This window comes from Chaetura pelagica, unplaced genomic scaffold (assembly GCF_000747805.2).
Source record: "Chaetura pelagica isolate M959 unplaced genomic scaffold, ChaPel_1.0 scaffold53, whole genome shotgun sequence".
Taxonomy (NCBI): domain Eukaryota; kingdom Metazoa; phylum Chordata; class Aves; order Apodiformes; family Apodidae; genus Chaetura; species Chaetura pelagica.
The window spans coordinates 1,902,530-1,923,233 of NW_009952880.1; positions in this window are offsets into that span (position 1 = coordinate 1,902,530).

Consider the following 20,704-nt stretch of genomic DNA (forward strand, 5'->3'; position numbering starts at 1 on the left):
CCCTTTATGCCATTGTTTTTGCTGTCACTTTGCACAGAACATACTGAACTGTGACCTCTGCAACAACATTTTCTCAGCTGAGCTGTCTGCTCCCTTGGCTCCTTTAGCTTAAGCCTCTGTAATAGTTCTGCATCACTGTCTGTCATTGCTTTACCTCTCTGTTCCTTCTGTGAATAGCTGAACTTAGATATCTGAGTCTTGTTCTTTCAATTAGTCTGTCCTCAATTTTATTGCTCTCACTCAACACTCTTGCTTCTAGAAACTGAATTGTTTGCCCCCTAAACTCTTCTGTTTGTAATTATGGAATATTTAGTAAGTTACATGACAATGTTATATGGCAATGTACATCTGCAGTTTTGTAACAGCTGTGCTAGCTCCTTTCTTTTCCTTGTTTTTCAGATTTCAGAAATCTAAGGGAAGGGGAAAGGAGAGATGAAGCCTCTTTCAACAGTCACAACATGAATTAAAACCAGTTGCTTCTGAGCCCTCTGAATTATTGACACATCTCAGCTATTCTTTCTGTCTTTCTCCCATCTTATTTACCTTTATTTTTGCCTTTGTCATCCTACAGAATTACTTATGTATACAGACTCTGTTCTGTGCTTTTACAAGATTTTCTTCAAACTTTGTTTTCCCGGTGTTCTAAGTCCTACCACACTGGCAATTTGCTTTGTTTGCATATGGTGCTTGCCTGGCAATAAATTACAAGACCCTCTTACATATGAGTGGTGACCTTTTTTTTTGCCTTTTCCTGCCTGCTTCACCAATGTTCTGCGTACTAAGCTATTACACTTGGAAACACTAGATATTTGTAAAACTAGAATGTTTATTAAATTACCTGTTAACAGATACAGTGGAAATGCAGGAAGTCTTTTGGTCAGGTTAGCTTCCTGGTGCCTCTTCAAACTTTTGCTCCTAATATCTGTGTTCTTCTCTCTAATTTCTCAGGCCTGTATAACATAATGTGGCAGTACAGCACACACTAAAATATTGTTATTTTTTTATTTAAAAAAGGCCAAAAAATTATCCATCTTTGAATATACTGTGCTGATCCATCCTCATTACTTTGATTTTTTTCCTGGAACTTGAGGGCATGCAAGGAAAAAGTAGGGCCATAAATTCAACCTATGCTACCTGCCAGCTAAAACAGAACAATCTAAATTATCTCGAGGATGTATGAGGATGACATGTACTTCAGCTCTGGGAACACTGTCTCCCTGGCAGAAGTACCTGTTCAAAGTCCATTCTTATCTCATGAGTCACAAATGATGGGATCATATTAGTACAAGAGCATACAGGCTGATGAAGGGTCATTAATATGTTAACTTAATTTATAAGTAATAATAAGCTGACTGACAATGTCAGGATAGGATCTTTTGCATAGCTGAAGCTTATTTCTCTCTGTCCTAACAAAACAAACTACATAAAGCATTTTCAACTACCTATATTGCAAAAAGCAGGATGAGCCTTCTTTCCCTCTTTATATTTGAAGCTTAGTTTTAAATGGGTAGCATTTGCTGTCTTCTGCAGAGATGTTCATTGAAAATTCCTTTTTTAAGAGTAAAATTTTGATATGATATGCATCATTATCCTTTTGACTTCTGTAGAGTAAAAAGAAAAAAAGTAAAAATCATGGCACTGTTTCAATGTTACCTTTGCCACACTCAGCCATCAAATATGGGAATTCTACTTGATGTAAAGTTGAATAGAATGTGAATGTTGTGTAAAACTGGCTTCAAAGATCTATTATGAAACAAGAGTGGTCTTGCTTTTTTCAAGCCTGAAGCCATTATATAATTTACTAGCATTTTCATTACTCTTTTGCTCACACAAATTGGTTTGAGGCAGCTTCCTTTCCTCTGCTCTACTCTCTGAACAAAGCAGAAGCACAAAACTGTGGCTCGGGAATTTTATCCACATACCTCCTCAGACAGTTTTGTTTTGTTTAGGTTTTTTTTTGTTTGTTTTGTTGTTTTGTGGGGATTTTTTACTAAAGGAAGCAAAATGAATATTAAAAGTATAAGAATTATTTTTCTGAATTCGTCACACAAAGAAAGAAATTGTATTGTCATTGATTTGCTGTGACCATAACCTGTAAAGTGGCATTTCTTTGTTAAGTCTCATGTCAGGTTTGTATATTCAAACTTGAAGTCTTGAAATTTCAGATTATATGAAAGAAATAAAAGGATGAAGTGTGGAAATATGTTTCTTATTGAAGTTTTCAACTTTGAATGCAAATTTCATTTGGATCCCAAATTTCTTTCATTGTGTCAAATGATAAGGTTATTGAAATTGAAAGAAAAATCTTGCAAAGACATAATCTCTGGATTCAATTTAAAGACTATTCACACACTGAATTCTTTCTCAAACTGTTTTAAAATTTATTTTCAAATTATTGCAGGACCACGAAACATCTCCTTGCATTTCAAAATGTCACCTTCAAATCTACCACACAATTAAGTAAAAGGAAGCATATGATGGCAGCATTTTCATAGCATTCCACATAATTTCTCCAGGAAGATATGGAGCTATTTACAGATCTATTTTCTTTCATTCACCTTAGTGGAATAGGTCTCACTTCTTCAGGATAAGCATTGAAGGGTACTCACAGCACAGACCTTCTTCCTGTAGTGAGTTTACAAACCTTCTTGATTCAGAGATCAACTGAATATGAAAGGTTTATTGAAGGACTTCTCTAGCTGTCAGCTTATTATGCTTTTGAAAGCCATATTTATTTTTTTTAAGGTAAGCTATTTTTCATCTTTATTTCTTCAAGGACAACTTTTACAGTTTATTTCCATGCTGTGGATTTTGTGATGCTGCCCTAGACCTACTCTTACATGGTTTGCATTCTGACTTTATTTCTTCACATTTTCTAAACGTAGAAACTAGACTTAGTGTCTTGTGATGTACAGCACTACAATGCTTTAAAAATTAGCTATCTGCCTGCAGGTTTTCACTGCTGGATTAGATGCTTATGTACCTTTTACATTGAAATAAAACCCGGCATGTATAGGAGATGATGAAGCACATTCATAAGGCTGAATAGAAGGTTCTGTAAAGAGTGAGTCCTGAGAAGTGTGTTTTTGGCAAGCTAGATCTCTTGCATTTAGACTACTTGGTGACAGTAGGTATCAGATCCTTATATCCCTTCTTGCTTATGAATCAGAAAATTATAACTTTGCTATGGTGTCTAAGATCAGCATACTGGCTTCAGCATCTTCCAAACCTTCAGAAAGCTCAGTCCCACAGCACCTTTTTTCCAATAGGTTGCTAGAAAACTTCAGACAAGAAGTGAAAGTACACAGGAATAAAATGTCAAACACAGTCATCATGTAGATAGTCCTTAGTCTGAAGGCTACAGCTTTCACATTAGAGAGGAAAACATGAGTGAAGTGACAGATCCAATTATTATATATACATGTGTATATAAAATACATATAATCAGCATTGTCATTGAAAAAGGTTGATATTTTTATATATATTTTTAAATCACAGTTATTACTGCTAAATTTTTTATCTTACAGAGCATTATAGTATCACATGGAAACACCAGCCGAGGTCTTGGAAAAATAAATGGATTAAAACAGTAGTGTTAATAAAGCAGGATCATCTCAGCACTCTAATAAGTAAGAGAGCTAATGTCTCTGCATGATGCTAGGTGATGGAGCAGCTTAAGTATGTCTGACAGCATTGTAAAGTACAACTATGTCTTCTGTAACATGATGCTGCTTCAAACTAGTGTCAGCTGTTATGTCCCTGCTTATTAAAAATTGTAGTCCCTCTTCATAGCTGCCCTTTAAATAACATTTTTCCTTTAACTTTTGGTTAACATGAAATTTAAAATTAACTTTGTGGAACTATAAAATTCGGGGGTTTTGTTGGGTTTGGTTTGGTTTGATTTTTGGTTTTTTTGTGGTTTTTTTTTCAGAGAGGTATTCTGGAAATTGCTGCTTTTTTTGTCTGGATTTCAAGCCCTCTAGGATTATAAAGCAAAGACCTCAACTTAAACTTTGGAAGTTATGTCTCTTAGGAAAACTGAGCTACGAAAATGGAATTAGACTTTGTAGCACTTCTCTAAAATTCAGAGTTTTGTGTTTGCCACTATCTTTAATGATATGCAATAATTTTCCAGCCTCAGGAATGCAACATCAGAAGCCTGTTAAATACGTGATAATGGAACGTTATTTTTTTTTCCCCCCCATTGCTTGGGGTCAGATTTAATAATTGAATATTTTTAATACTTTGGAGCTACACTTTGTACCTCTTACTTATATAGAGAAGAAAATAACTAATCTTAAATTATATTGTCAATTTTCTTGGATGGATTTAATAGGATTTATTAGGGCAGTAGACCTCCAGACATTCTTATTTCTGCATAGCAGCTTTCAACATTTGGTTGGCCTTAAATAGTAGGAGAAGCTGAACACGTTTTACACTGGTATTTATTCACAAAGATGCCAACTCCTTACTTCCACTAGTAAGACAGTTTAAGGTGATTACTTCATAAAACCTGGACAGAAAAGTAATTTTAAAATTGAATGATTTTTTAAAATTTATTTTATTTTTATTTTATGTGGATTCTCTCTGATTCGTTCATCAAAATCAGTGCAAGAAGCTTTCTAGAGACTAAAGTAAAGAGAATTCCTAGAACTAAAAGGGGCTTAATATTTTCTGCTAGTAACTCAATTCATGAAGCCAATAAAACTTCATAACATAGTTAATCATGTATAGCAGAGATTAGATGATATATTTAGAAGTCAGTTTTATATTTATGAAGAACATTTGGAGGTATCTGAACCATTTACTAAACTAAATTTGACTTTGTCACAACTGGAACAACACAGTTTACTTTCCTTTGGACTTGATTACCCAAACTGCTAGTTTGTCTGTTGCTTAGCCTATTGCATATTAACACTCATTCTATGAACTCTTGTTAGGATAATGGCTTGGTGCATATCTTATTTAAGCTTCTCCAGTCAGGAATATGTAATCCATTCAATCATAGGGGAAAAAAAAAAAAAAAAAAAAAAAAAAGATTGCAAAGGACCTCTGAAGGTCATCTAGTCCAATGTCCTGCTCAGAACACGAGTATCTTCAGCATGAGAGAAAGTTCAAGTTCTGAGTACTGCCATAGATGGTGCATAGATGGAGCAATCTGTTCTGATGCGTACTAAATCTCAATGTGTTTGTTGTTTGTTGTTTGTTGTTTTTTTTTCCCTTGACTATTTTCTCTTGTGCTGCACACTTCTGTCTGGCTTTGTGTCCAGTATTTTATGCATTCCCTTTCAGGCAACAGCAAGAATCAGCTGCTCCACAATTGGTTTAAAGAATTAGGAGCCAAGAGCAACCTTGGAGCAGGTAAAGGAAGAAATTTCTGTGAAAGGTTTGAAAAAAATCTCATTTGCCAGAATCTCATGTATGCGTAATGCCTTCCTAGTCAGATTTCATTCTCATTAATATTGGTTTTGAAGGATTTTTTTAGAAGTAAAATTAGGTCAGAATGATAATGCAAGGTGCTGTGGAAAACAGAAATTTTGTGATTGATACCAGCTGCACTAGAAATTTCCCCTCAATATTTAGAGGAAAATGAGAACCCAAAGGATGTAAAATGTTGTTTAGTTACTCTTACAAGTGGCCTTACCTTATTTATATCACTCATATCTGATCTATTATAAAAAGAACATTCATAGTCCTACAGTCTAAATAAGATGCACATGTGATCAATCAAATGTAACCCTTGCTTAGCCCTTCCAAGTTATTCATCATCACATAGAATGCCTCTTCTAAAATTTATGTTACAAGCTTTCTCAGGCAAGGATCCTGATTCATGTCCTGTGTAAAGTCTCTATTGCCCTTTGTGTGCTTACTGTAATAATAGGATGATTAATGATTTATCCTGTTTTCTGTGTCTCTGCATTCTGATTCATAAATCGTTAGATGTACTTTAACCATCCCTATGCTTTTTGTTTATTCTGATTGATCTCTTAGATTTCCTTCACTAGTTTTTCCCTAGCATCTTCACAAATATTGGAGCTAATATTTTACCCAAACATGCAACAAATGGCAATAGCAAGAAGTAAGTATTGTGACCTTTATCCACAACATGCTAAAGGAATATTGCTGAAAGTATAACTGATGAGACCACATTCTGAAAGAACCCACAGTGTCTGCCTGTAAAAGATTTAATCTTTAAAACAGCAGGGTCCAAAGGCAAGAACAATGTTCCGTAGCAACTATGAAAGCTGTAGCTAACAGCTTGTATTGTCATTTGCAAGATATATTAGCTTTCATATATAAAATATTAACACATTTATCAATTTTATGATCAATAAACACATTACTGCAATACATTTGCACTACTTAGATGTTTAAAAAAAAAACATTTAATTAATTGTTGCTCTAAACGCAACATGTGCATAATGCATGCAGTGACCATGCACTGGTGTAGTTCACTGTCCTAAGGGGTATGACAAGGACATAGTCAGCTCTTCAAGGAGTTAGTAAATAGAACCCGCTGGGAAATGGCCCTCAGAGGCAACGGAGCAGAACAGAGCTGGCAGATCTTTAAGGATGCTTTCCATAAAGCTCAAGAGATCTCAATCTTCAGGTGTTAGAAATTGTGCAAGGAAGGGAAGAGATCAGCATGACCGAGTCAAGACCTCCTGGTCAAACTGAAAGGCAAGATGGAACTACACAGGTAGTGAAAGAGGCGACAGAGTATAAGGACATTTCCCAGTTGTGTAGGGGAGGTCAGGAAGGCAAAGGCACAGCTGGAGCTTAACTTGGCAAGGGATGTAAAGAAAAACAAGAAGGCTTCTACAGGTATGTAACCACAAAAGGAAGGTTAAAGAACGTGTATCTGCCCAGTGAGCTTAAAGATCTGCCAGGTCTGTTCTGCTCCATTCCTCCTGAGAGCAGTTTCCCAAGGTGTTCTATATACCAACTCCTTGAAGAGCTTGAAGTTTGCATTCCTAAATTTAAATCCTGACTATGCTTCTGGTCTGTCTCGTCCCCCCTAGGATAGTTAACTGCACTACTGCATGATCACTGCAGCCCAGGCTGCCTTCAACTTTTACATCCCTGTGAATTCGCTTTTATTTGTGACCATCAGGTCGAAGAAAGGATCGCTTCGGGTGGGTCTGTCAATTTCTTGTCTTAAGAAGTTTTCATTAAGACACTCCAGGAGTCTCCTGAATTGCCCACAGCTTGTCATTCTACTTTTGCAACAGATGTCAGAGCCTGTGATCGTGATGTCTGCTTGAGGTGGAGTAAGAAGCCTTCATCGATAGCCTCCACTTGATCAGGTGGCCTGTAGTAGACTCCAGCCACAAGGCTCCCTTTGTTGTCCTGGTCCTTAAATCCTACCCATAAGCTTTCAACCTGTGCATGGCTATTGTTTAGGGACAACGCTTCACACTCTATCCACTTCTTTACCTAGAGGGAAACACCTCCACCCCTTCTTCCTCTCCTGTCTCTTCGGAGCAGCTTGTGGCCATCAATAGCCATGCTCCAGTCATAGGATTAATTTCACCAAGTTTCTGTAATTACCAATATGTCATAGTTCTCCTGTAGCACTCTAGCTTCCAACTACTGTTTGTTGCCCATGCTGCGTGCATTGGAGTAGGGGTACTTCAGCTGGACTGACACCTTCCTGTAGGGATATCTCTTTATTCCCCCAAGGGATTTCATGGATGCTACCCAGTCGGTTAGGAGTTTCTTAATTGCTTTGGTTCTCTTTAAATCTGGATTTTTCTTTCCTATTTTTAATTTTGTCCTGGTTTGAGCCAGGATGAAGCCAATTTTTCTTTTTACTGATTTTTTTTTTTTCCTTCAGTAAGCTTTCTTGTAACTAGCAACAGTGTGTTCTGCTAGGCTGATAAGACAGTGGAATGTTTTTCTAACTACTGAGGCTTCAAGGCTGCACCTGCACTCTGCCGGCTCAGACACTATGGGGAGATCTGTGACCCCCCCGTAGGAGGCTGAGTTAGATGGACAGCAAAATTGGCCAAAGATATTCCATTCCGTATATCCACGTAAGCTCAGAGGAAGGTCAGAGATCACAGAAGACAACTTCCTTCCTTCTTCTTCTCCCCTTCTCTTCCGTCCATGGCCAGTGTCCGGGGAGGACTCTGTTCATCCATCACCGTCGATCCTCAGGCTTGATCTCTCGTGACCCCCATACCTCTCTGCTTTCTCCAGCAGCAGCTCCGGGATTCCTCGGGACTCTTCCCAGTTCAGGGAAGTGCTGTGGGAGTTGCTGGGGTGGGGGGAGGCGAGAGGCTTTTGCCCATTCCTGAACATATCTGTACATAATTGTATATATTTTCTTGTATCATTCATTAGTGTTTTAATTAAAGCTGTGTAGTTTAGTTTTCAATTCAGCCAAGTCTCTCTCTTTTTCTCTCTCTCCTTCCCTACCTGGGTTGGGGGGAGGGGGGATCGAGAGCATTGTTGTCGGACCTGAGTCAAACTGTGACAAATTTCAATTCAACCTCAGGTTATCTCTTCTAAGACATGAAATCCTGAATTTTCGTGTTAAATATGCTGTAGGAAAGCATACAAGAGGCTTGAAAAGGTAGTAGTACTAGAAAGTAAAAAAAAAAAAAAAAAAAAAAGAAGAAAAACTACAACAACAAAGCCCTTGACATATATTTTTTATGTTTTCAAAGGGAAACTGTATTCCACTGTGTTTTAGCTTTGAGGGATGGATGTGCAATAGTCAAGAAAGAATTGCACCTCGAATTCCTTCCTGGGGATACTCTGCTGGTTTCTCTGCATTCCCTAGTGACAGTCATTTATTGCTAGCCTAGTCTAGCAGTATTTTAATGTAACTCTGAGCTGGCTATTTTTTTTTCAAGGACTGTTGCTAGCTATTTGCATGAACAGGTTAAACAGAGAAGGGTTAATATTTACGCTTATATACCTAGACATTGTATGTGGGTAACAGTAGAATAAAATTTATTTTAACCTAAACATTCTGTCAATATAATAAACATATTAAAATAAAAACATTTAGGAAAACCAGTTCCTTTCCATCTCTTTTTCTTTGTGTAAGGATGGGGAAATAAATTCTTAAGAACAATATGATAGAATTCATATTTTATTAATTGAATTACTTGGTAGTTGCTTAAACTGTTACTCAGAAGTATTAGCATTGCATGAAGAAGGCTGCAGAAAGAACAAGCATCTATTTAAAACAGTTTCTGCTTAAGTCTAGTGTAAATGTTTCTAATATTTCACTGACAGTGACAAATGGTTCAATGCCATGTTCTGTGGAAAATTGCAGGTTCTATGAGTCAACTGATAACAACCCCTGCATTTGTTTCAGATAATACACAGTTCCTTTAATCTCCATTGTAATGAGTTTCTTTCTTTGGATTTTCTAAAACTGATAACCTGTTTAAGAAGGCCAATTTTAGGATTATGTTCCTCTGTTGTGATTTGGAGAGTGTCTGTGTTGCGCAGTCTATCAGGATTCTCTCTAGGGTATAGTATTTGGCCCAGAGTTATCAGTAAAGGCCAAGCCCTTTTTCTTTTTATGCCACACATCCCAGCAGAATTTTTGCACATTTTAAAAATGTATAATGACTTATTCTTTCTGCAAAAATTCACCTCAGTGGAACTGTCTAGCACAGAGAGGTATGTGATGTTTTAAAATACTCAAAGTGAAATACCAGCCTTGAAGTAATTAATTAATCTTGTCAAGTTTGGACATGCTTCTCTATGAATTTTTCAGCCTATCCTTGTGTCTGTTGGCTTTATCATGTCAGAAATTGTTAACAGACTACGTGTATTAAAATACACATACACACAGCAGCTTAAGACATAGTTCTCAAGTTGCAAGAGGAAACTTGGCTTTCAAAAGAGAAGATAGCAGGTGAAGGATTCACCTTTTATTACTGAATACAATTCACAATTATGAGTTTCGTCTCTTCCTCTCTAATGTTATTACTCCCAGACTACACAAAAAACTTTTTTCTGTTAATTACCAAAGTCACTAAAGATCAGATGAAAGATATTTAAAGAAGCTTCATTCAATTCCACATTTTTTATCTTTATCAGCAATTTACTCTCCAGGAAGCTATCCTGGTAACAAAACAAACACATAATTACATATGGTATAAAAATACAGTATGCCTAAATGTCAAATCCACTTCTAAAGGATGAACACGTAAATTACACACTTGCAGTATTTCCAAATGGTGCTCTTAACTGTTGAGGCAAAGCTTTTGTATCTGCTGTTCCACAGACACCTGGGCTAAACTCAGTAAAACAGCAGTTTTTTAGGATATTACTCTTGCCTTAAACGAGTGAAAGCAGCGTGTAGTTGAAATTCCTCCCACATTTGTGGTGCTAACATTTAAAGAGCTACCTGATGAACAAGACCAGAGACAGATACAGCTGAATATATTTTTGTTGTTGTTGTTTTGTGGGTTTTGTTTTGTTTTTTACAGGTCCTAAACAGCAAATAGGAGTAGTAAAGGAAAAGCAGGGAAACGTGGCTGGAGCAATTGCTGACTTTGGATGCCAGCTTCCACTTGTGATGGAGTAAAACAACCACAGAAATATTTCCTGATTTTATTTTTTTTCATGCTGCTACCCACAGAGTTCCACTGATTTGCACCTTGGTAATGGTGAGAATTACTTATCTGCAATGAGATCTTAAATGAAATGCAGCTGTCATGAGGTAGAACATATACTTGTTTGCATGATTTAATAATATGTAAAATCACCTGTAGAACTGAAAATTATTGCTTATGATATCTGTGTTTTCCCCAGGAGACTGGGGATTTCTCAAAGTCTCCTTGATCAAATATTCCCTAAACCCCACTTACTTAGTAGTGAATCTGAGCAGCAGTTCACAATATCTTTTTTCTCTTTTCTCTCAAATTTTATTACTCCCAGACTACACAAGCTCATTGCTACATGGAAATTTCAATTAGAGCAGTCTGCTTTCTAAGAAGCTCAACAAACACGAGGCATCTTCAAGTTAAGATTGTAATCTTAAATACACAGTTAGGCTTCCTCTATAACCTTCTATAAATTGATCTACAGTTCCACTATTAATCCCACTACTGTATTAAAAAGAAATACACAAACAAAGATACATAGTGTTCTTATGTGAGCAGAGCTGTCACAGGCCAATGGCAACTTTCATAATGCAGATGTGTTTGTATCGCTGTTCCATTTTGCTGACTTCCAGAGCTACATTTTAAAAAAAAACAACCCACAGATTAATCTGTATGTGATTTTACTGTGCATGTAAAAAAAAAAAAAAAAAAAAAAAAAGGAAGTTTTTTTTCACATAGATAGTAGAGCTTACATTTGATACCACCTGTTCTACAAAGATCCTTGACAAGGATCACATTGTCCACTTAATTGCTCACAACCCACTAAATTGGAGCTGTTGAATTAAAAATTGTACTTTATGTGAAAACACTGTCATAAGAGAATTTTTACTTTAGGGAAAAAGAAAAGTTCTCCCAGTCCTGCTTAAGACTTTAATGTAAAAATTGTACCTGCTACAACAGATTTAGCTAACAGAATATGGACATTTATGACTCGATGTTTTCTCCCTTTCTTTTTTTTTTTAATCAAGGAAAAAAAAACCAACAAACCAAACTTTCATGAAGTTCCTCTGAAACAGATTTATCATTAAGAGATGTGTCTTTAGTTGAATCATCATTCAGAGTCTTACTGTGATTCCTCATTGAAATAATGCACAAAATAACTTATTTCAATTAAATGGTCTCAGACCACTCTATGAATATTGCCATCAAACTTTTCTGTGTTCAGAGGAGTCCAATTCATTTTATTGATACCACTCATACATACTAATCAGTAAAGTGGAACACAGAAGTTATACTGGGCAAAACAAAGTCTTTAAACACATTGCTGGCATCTTGAATAATAAAGAATCTTAGGGGAGTCCAAACTTTAGGCCTAGCCGTTATAAATTGTTTTTTGATCTTTACACAGTATTAGTCCCTTATGTTTATTTCTTTGAGTCTTAAAATTAGTTTTGTGCAATGTATTGAAAATAAGGAGACTAGATGGGAAAAAAAATATTCACCAGCAAATTGAATGGTCTCATCCTCTTGGTACAAAAGTATTTTCCTTTGTTCTTTCTTTTTTTTGTAGGGGAAAAAAACAAATAAGAAAGGATACTTTTCAAATATTGAAAACAGAAAATAATTAGCAGCCTCAGACACACATTTATTTTAGATTTAGAGCTCTGATTCTATTACTTAAGGGCCCAGTTTTAATCGAGGCAAAACACCCACAGAGATCAGTGACAGCCTTTTGTGTTCAGTCAGTTCATTGTTTCCTGTGCTTAGTTGGCTGGGCCATGATCCGGCAATTGGATCAGTGGTGCCCACATGGGCTGAATGGCAGGATCAAAGCTCAAGCATTTCATTCCTGTTTTGTGCTAATTTATACAGGAACAGGGGAAAGAGGGGAGTGCTTTCAGAAGAGAAAAAAGAAAAGGTTGGATTCTAGGGCAGGCTGAGTACTGTAAATTATGTTTAATTCCGCTTTTGAAATTCACTGCATTTCAGCCATGAAGTTATTATGGCATAGAAGAATGAAGCTGGTGAATTTCACATTCCTTAAACAAAAATGTATCAATGATAAAGATTTTCAATAGCTGTCACATATAAGCAAACACTCACAAAACATATAGAGAAACCTTAAAACCACAGAAGAAAAAGAAATAGAAATATTTGGAACAACTTGGCACACAACACATTTAGTATTAGAACTATAAGACTACCAGTCATTGGCTGTTGCTGGAGAAGGCAACTTGATTTGGAGACAATCCAGTCAAGGTTTATTTAGCACACTAGTAATTAAATAATGCCATCATATTTTAATACAAAACTCTAACAGCCAAAGTTTTGTTGGTTTTATACACTGTTCTCAGTGTGTATACTACTAAATCAGATCTTAATCTGAATTGAATGCAGAATTCAACAGTGCAGAATAGTGCAGAATTGAAATAGTATAGGAAAAACAGAGAAATATTGTCCTACACAGTCAGCAAATAAGATAAAAAATTTCATTATCACAGAAAAAAAAAACATATTTGTAGCTTATCAGATATTTAACACATATTTATCCCACCAAATTTTAGCCACCTAATTCAAGTAAATTAAAAGTATAGTTTATAAAATTCCCCTAAAATACCCATGTAGAAAAAAAAAGGTGTCCCAAGTAGTTTTTCAGCTTGCTTAGGGTCTGCTATGATATTTCCATATTCTATAGAGGAAAGAGAAAATTACCACATTTCTAGCTTATATGATTCATATATCTTCAGTCTGATATTTGACTGAGATAATAAAGATGTAGAATTCTGAATTAAAAGCTTTCAGGAGTAGGTATTTAGTGCCCTAGATAATATGGAATAAAAGTATTGCAAAGTAGCAAATGATAAGAAGTGAGCAGGTTGTTTTTTTTCAATTTAAATAGAAAGAAATAATCTTGAGAAAAAACAGCATGTTTGATTTCAACATTTTTTAATATGAAACATTTATGTTTACAGAAAATAAAAATTCAAATTTTCAAATCAACCAAAATATTATAATTGAAAGGAAGTGAATTTTTTTGTTTGTTTTTCATATTTTTTTGACTAAGCAAAATACTGCAAAATGCACTTCACCTTTTTTCCAAAACTATTTCAGATGCTAGGAGGGTTTTTTTTCCGTTTCTTTTGTATGTCCAGTCTCAGGAATTAAACATGTTTCTTTATTATTGTTTCTAAAGTTTTGATGGTGTTGGAATATGGAACAATAACATTTACTGGACCATTTGGTAGCTTTAGAAAAACGGAAAGATTTGTGTGGTTTGTTTTTTTTTTTTTTCCTCTTACAATGTTATTTGGTTTTACTGTTACTTTTCCCTCTAAACTGTGGTCTTTTTTTGTTAATATATCAGACTATGGGAAAGAACCCTCTAGGTGCACACATTTCAATTAATTACTAAAAGAAGGACTAGAAAAAGTGATAAAGAAACAAAACTGGGCTGTCATCCACGGTTTTTCTGGCATCATGGTCTTTGAACTACTTACAGGAATGCTCACAGAACTTCTGAATTATCTAAGCAGGATATAGTTGTCTGAAATGATGAAAGCAGAGTACTTTATCATCTCTCAAATGTCAGTAAGAACCTGCCAAGGGAAATTATAAATCTTTTGCATCTTCAATGTCCTTGAGGTCTGCACTTTGTAACTGGATCTAGGATGCCACCAGTCAACATGTTAATTTTCTCTTTGCCAAAAAAAGATACTTTCTAGTAACCATGCTGTTCTATGGAACCATAGAATGGTTCAGGTTTGAAGGAGCCTTAAAGGTCATGTAGTTTAGCCTTTCTGTAGTGAGACAGCAGTTCTTCCATGGGTCCTCTTCTCTATAAATCATGGAAGAATCACTTGCCTTTTGCTCCTCTAGAATTGTTCTGCTCTTTTTCATTTTCACTTCGGAAACAATATCACAAGTATAATTTACTTGACAGCCATCAAGCTATTTAATACATTTCAAGACCGATAGGACATAAATGGCCCCTACGAGCTCCATAAAGAAATTAAGTTTAAAACTGCAGAGATTAAATCCTGGCTTCATTGCAATTAATAGACATCTGATATTTACTTCAGTAGGGCTAGGGTTTTATTTCTCTTTTTGTTGCAAGTTATGTGAAAATTTCTTTCACTTAATTCTAAGTGTGTTTCTAGACTACTCTTTCCTTAAATTAAAGGCAAATGTTCAAATAGACAGGAAGTATGGTGGAAAACAGTTTCTATCATCAGTTCAAATGCCATTCCTTCTCATAAACAATCTTATTTGAGCTTTGTAGGAGACAGAATTTGAGCAGGAGTCTGTTACAAGTATTTTATTTTCCCTATCTTTATTTTTTTCAAAACTTGTAATTTCTTATGGCTTAGCCTCATTACATAGAATCATAGAATGATAAGGTTGGAAGGGACCTTAAAGATCATCCAGTTCTAACCCCCCTGCCATGAGCAGGGAACCATCAGCCCAGGCTGCACAAAACCTTGTCCAACTTGGCCTTAAAAACCTCCAGGGATGGGGCATCAACAACCTCCCTGGGCAACCCATCCCAGTTCCTCACCACCCCTAGAGTGAAGAATTTCTTCCTAACACCTCACCTAAATCTCCCCTCTCTCAGTCTAAAACCGTTACCCCTTGTCCCAAATCTACCCTCAGTTTCAAACCATTACCCCTTGTCCTATCACTGCCCTTTCTGGTGAAAAGGCCCTCCCCAGCTTTACTGTAGGCCCCCTTCAGATGCTGGAAGGCCACTATAAAGTCTCCCCAGAACCTTCTCTTCTCCAGGCTGAATAGCCCCAGATCTCTCAACCTTTGGGAAGACACTCCTGGATCACAGAATCATAGAATCACAGGATGGTAGGGGTTGGAAAGAAACCCTGGAGATCATCTGGGATACTGATACAAAAAAGGCTATTTAAGTGATTAATTGATGTGTAGGATTGTACAGATTACTAAAGTTCATCATATGCTCAGAGCATGAACTTTCTTTCATCAAGAGGATATGGAGTCATTATTCAAATCCGTAGATAATTTAGGAAGATACAGTAGCTACATAATGTAATACATAAAACCTTATCTCAATGCCCAATAATTAATCAGATTTTTCTGAAGCTAACAAGTAAATCTGTAAAAGTAATCTATGGACTTTAAATAGGCAGAGAAGTGCAGCTGACAATGCTAAAATATGCTGAGGAGAGACTGATTCTTTACTGGTTTTCTGTATTTTACAGAATCACTTATTTTGTAAAAAAGAGTTGTAAAATGATACCAGTCAGACACTATCTGCTTACACAGGGTTTGTATTATTTCCCAAAAAACCCCTCTCATTACTGTCATAGAATTCTTGATCAGGTCTTAAATTGCTCTAAGTATCTTATCTTTCCCAAGATTGAAATTATTGCACAATATAATAGAGAACTGGGTTGAGTAAGGCAGAATCCCAAGCTTAGCAAGCAAAGTATTATTGATATAGATAGCAGTGCTAGAGAAGAGGTAAGGAAGAATTACATCCTTAGGTTGAAAATTTACAAAAAATACAGCTTAAGTTTAGGGAAAAACAAAACAAAACAAAAGAAGAACAAACAAACAAAAACAACAAACAAAACAGTAGTTTAGAGCTCAAGTTTCATCTAAGATTTGCTAATGGGTATATCCAAAGAATGTCTTTCAGAGCTTTTTTTTACTTACAATATAAATTTGATTGTGAGATACACAAAATTTCTAGTAATTTACATCTGAGATTAATTTACCTAGTAAATATTGTTTTCAAAACTGGAGTAGTAATTACCCACAGTAAATTTTGATGGGATTCCTTTTATTAAACTGAAGTTCTTTAAATATGAACAATTCTGCAGTGACTATGGGGTCTATGGAGAGAAAGATAGTTCCAAATGCAGAATTTCCTGTGTTAGAAAACTTTCACAACAAAGGCTTAATTATATTTTTCCATTTCTCTTCATTGGTTGTAGAAGAAGCCTAATGAGTGGCTTAGACCACATACAGCTTAGGCTGTATTTAACACAGACTAGATTTAGATTGCTGATGTTGGATAACAGTATTTCCACCCTGCTTATATATAGTCTATTTTAAATTGCATCATGCTCAGCAGTTCTTACCAAATCCAACTTTAGATTTAGAAGCCTATGGCCAGGGCATGTCTCTCTTTTTGCAAGCAGTCATGCTGATGTACATACTCCTTTCACTGCCAAACAGCAATTTCTTGCTTCTTTTCAGTCACAGGTTACCAGTTCTTCACTTCTACCAATAAAAGATCATGTACGTGCTCTTCCTAATTTCTTTCAGGCAAGCAGGCAGGCAAGCAGGTTACACAAAGGTGTTTGGAGTGTACTCAGCTGACTTTGTCTGACACAGACTTAAAAGACTCCACAAAGTTCCTTCATCCTGTGAAGCAGCAGGGGAATTACCCTGAGAGACAGAGGAGGCAAAAAACAAGTGCAGGTAGTGCATGTGCTACATCCACAATTATTTCATTTTCCCTTCCCTTTCCTTCCCTTCTCTTCAAGACATTTTAAGTATATTGCAGGATTTGGACATTTTTACAGTAATAACTTAAAATACCCTATTTGAAATTTTGAAGTGTTCTGGTTGCACAAAGTTATTAGAATACAGAAAAAAAATATTGAGGTAAGTAAATACCTCAGTAAAAATAGGCCAAAAGTGTGTTTTGCACTCTAAGATAACAGCTTTACTCTTTTTAAGTGTTCCTTTGTTTTTAATCAATTTTTATACTGAAAAGAAAATGATCTTATTAAGAGAAATAATTGCCTCCAACCTCCTAAAGCATTGAAAAACAGATGATACATTTTCTCCTTATGAACAGTTATAACAATTACCTTTCAAGGTAGGATTTAAATGAGTCATATAGAAATTACTGCATCAGCTTCCACACGATGAAACCTTTTCTTGTATGTTTTGACCTAATTCAAAATAGAATTTCAGTTGTGTCACAACCAGATACTAGAACATTTTTTTCTGTCTTTTATGAATGCATGCAATTACAAATGCATATTTAGAAAAAACACTACTGTGGAAGAAGTAACTTTATTTCACAACTACTGCATTTATTATGAAAAACTTATTTGAAAGGTTGTACCTTTGTACGTGAATAATGTCTCTTTGAAAAAACAATAAGGGTGGTTTTAAGCACAGCAATGATGTGGCACTTTTAAAAGCTTTTAATATATTTAATATGACACTTCACTTTCTGTAAAGTTTCTCATGCAACTGAGGAGATTCCTAAGCAAATGATTTTGGAAAAGTGGATTTATAAATGCCATAGTGAGCTTTCAACTTATACTGTCTTGCATAATATTAATTAGGTATGAACATTAATAGTATCATACCACAAGAATATCACGACAAAGAAATAAGTCAGCAGTCTTCCTTTTTGGCAGCTGTAGTCCTATTTCTAAAGCCTGTGCATTGTTTTTTCATAAGTACATAACACGTTTAAGTTTTGCTTTATTTTAATCCAATTTTTCACTTTTACTAAAATTACAATATAGGAACAGAATGGATTTATACTTTTGAGTATGTGAAAAAGCAGTGACAGTAACCTGGGTCTATTTTTAGATTCCTGAGCCTATTGTTTTTAATGTGTTATTTACTTAAGCTCTGTTCCGTTACTGAGGGTCACTACTAAAAGATTCTCCACACTCTCCTCTCTCAAAATACTAAAGCAGGTGATTAAAACTGGTCATTATAGAAGTTACTTTAATCTGACAAAGACAATACAGAGCAAGATGCTGAAACTGAAAAAGTTTCTTTTGCTCCCAGGCTTCCTGTTAGCACAATTTTTTTCTCTGAAATGAGGTATATGGCTTTCTCACATTCATTCCAATGCTGATTTCTCCTTACTGCTGTCATGCACATTTTCTTACAGAGAAGCTCAGTACTTGTGTTCACAGGCTTCAGTTACCAAGAGGAGCCAGTTTACAATCAGGGAGTGTTCTTTTATGCTATGATGTGCCTAGGGTACACAATTATTTTAAACCAAATGTATGTTCACTTCACACAGAGATTAGGGAACTGTGAAGACACTATTCAGCTCTCAAGAATACATAAATTTGGCTCTTGATACATCAAACTTTTTTTGTTGTTGATTTATTATAGGTATAAGATGGTAGGAAGGACAAAAATGTGCAGTGACAGCCCAGGTATTGTTAGCTGGTGGAGAGTGTCCTTACAAACACAGGAAGAGCAGTTGGAGGAGGCAGTGTCCTTCCAGCTGCAGAATCAGAAAGTGATTTACTTGTTTACTAAAGTTCAGTAAAAGAAAACAGGTGCAAATGCAGACAGGTTGTATGCAAAAGATGTACATAAAGATTAGCAGATTTAGGAGTGGTTTAGTCAGAAACAGAGGAGAACAAATTCATGCTAAAGAATGTTAAAACCAGCCAAATTCTCCTTAAATTCCTGTGATGCAGCGAGTTAGAATTGCAGCAATAGAATTTGGTGTTTATGCATAATAGATACTTATAAGACAACAACAAAACCCATTTAAAATTAAACTTCAAAATGTTAGTGCGATATATTTGGCTTGTATTTTTATCCTAAGTGTCACTGTGCATTCCTCCATCCACTTTGAGAAATAATAACAATAATAATAACAACAACAACAACAACATTTCTCACTATAAGCTGCAATCATTGTTTGGGCTTATACCATTCATATTCTGCTCAGCCCAGACTAAATAATGATTGCAATATACTCTTATTCTTCCTTATGAAAAATTCTGTATAAGAGGAGGAGAATTAAAATTAGAAAGACTGGACAATAAAATGGAATGAGGATAGGAGAACAACAGAGGAGCCTGAGACCTCACTGATCTTCAGTGTTTTTTTCCTTACACTTTTGGAGACTGCTGAGTACTGTCAGAGAGAGATGCAGATGTGGGTTTTTCTCATTTGCATCTGAAACTTCTGTGTTTTCTGAAAGTAAGGTATGAGGTGTTCAATAGTCTTTCTCAGAAAGATTATATTCCTTGCAGTATGTGCCACATCATTCATGAAGAATACAAAATATCCAAAAGGACTGGTGGGACTCCTACGACTTAAATATTAGATACCCACAGTGTAAACGCTTACATATATAGTAACCCCAGATTAATATTTGATTTAATAGGGATAAATTAACAATTTTTTAATGGCATGAGTCATTGATCTATAATAGATGTTAACTTTAGGATAAGATAGAATATGCCCTAAAAATGCTTGGATTTTTGTTTGTTTGTTTGTTTTGTTGTTTGTGTCTGTTTGGTTTTTTTTGGGGGGGGGGTTGTGTGTGTTTTTTGTTTTTGGTATTTTGTTGTTTTGTATTGTGTTGTTTTGGGTTTTTTTTCCCATAGAATGTAAAATAGAATATATTTCTGGTTCACGTTTAGTTTAGCAGTGATTATCATTTAGTCAAATGACCTCCATCCATTTTTTTTTCAAATAATGGAGGGTTATGAAGAACAAATACTGTTTAAAAAAATTCCAAAGGGAACATCTGATAAAATTATGTACCTCAGAAGTGCTTTTCTAATACGAACACCAGCCTATTGATAATATAGCTCCTACAATACTTTTCTTTTCTCAAAATTTTCATTAAAATTAGGTAAATGCTAAAAAAAAACCCACAATGGTTCTTTCACAATGCTACTGATTTAATGCAATCTTATAATAAGCCCTGGAATAACTTTCAGAATTTTAGACTGCTTGCAGTCACCAAGGGCAAAAAGGTGGCTGCAATATTCAGGTTGCAGGTGACATGCCTGGGATCACATGGTGGATGATCATTCTTCAGGAATGTTACAGATACTAATTCTTTTTTAAAATGCTTTGTTATTGGAATAAAATTTCAGTATCTTTCTATGGGATATTTGAGAGTCCCGTTCCTCAGATTTTCCCAAACCTCAAATTTTCAAAATGGCACCTTAGAAAAAAAAAAAAAAAAAAAAAATTCATAGAAATGAGCAGTTTGTGGGATTCATCTGGTGGCTACCCTTCCTAGGGTAGAGCATTAAAAGTGCTTAAGAATTTATACCAGGTTTTTTTGCCAGAAAATGTAAAAAATTATTGAAAATTAATCTTTTTCTTCTTTCCTGAAATTTTAGAAGAGTACTTATTCTGTG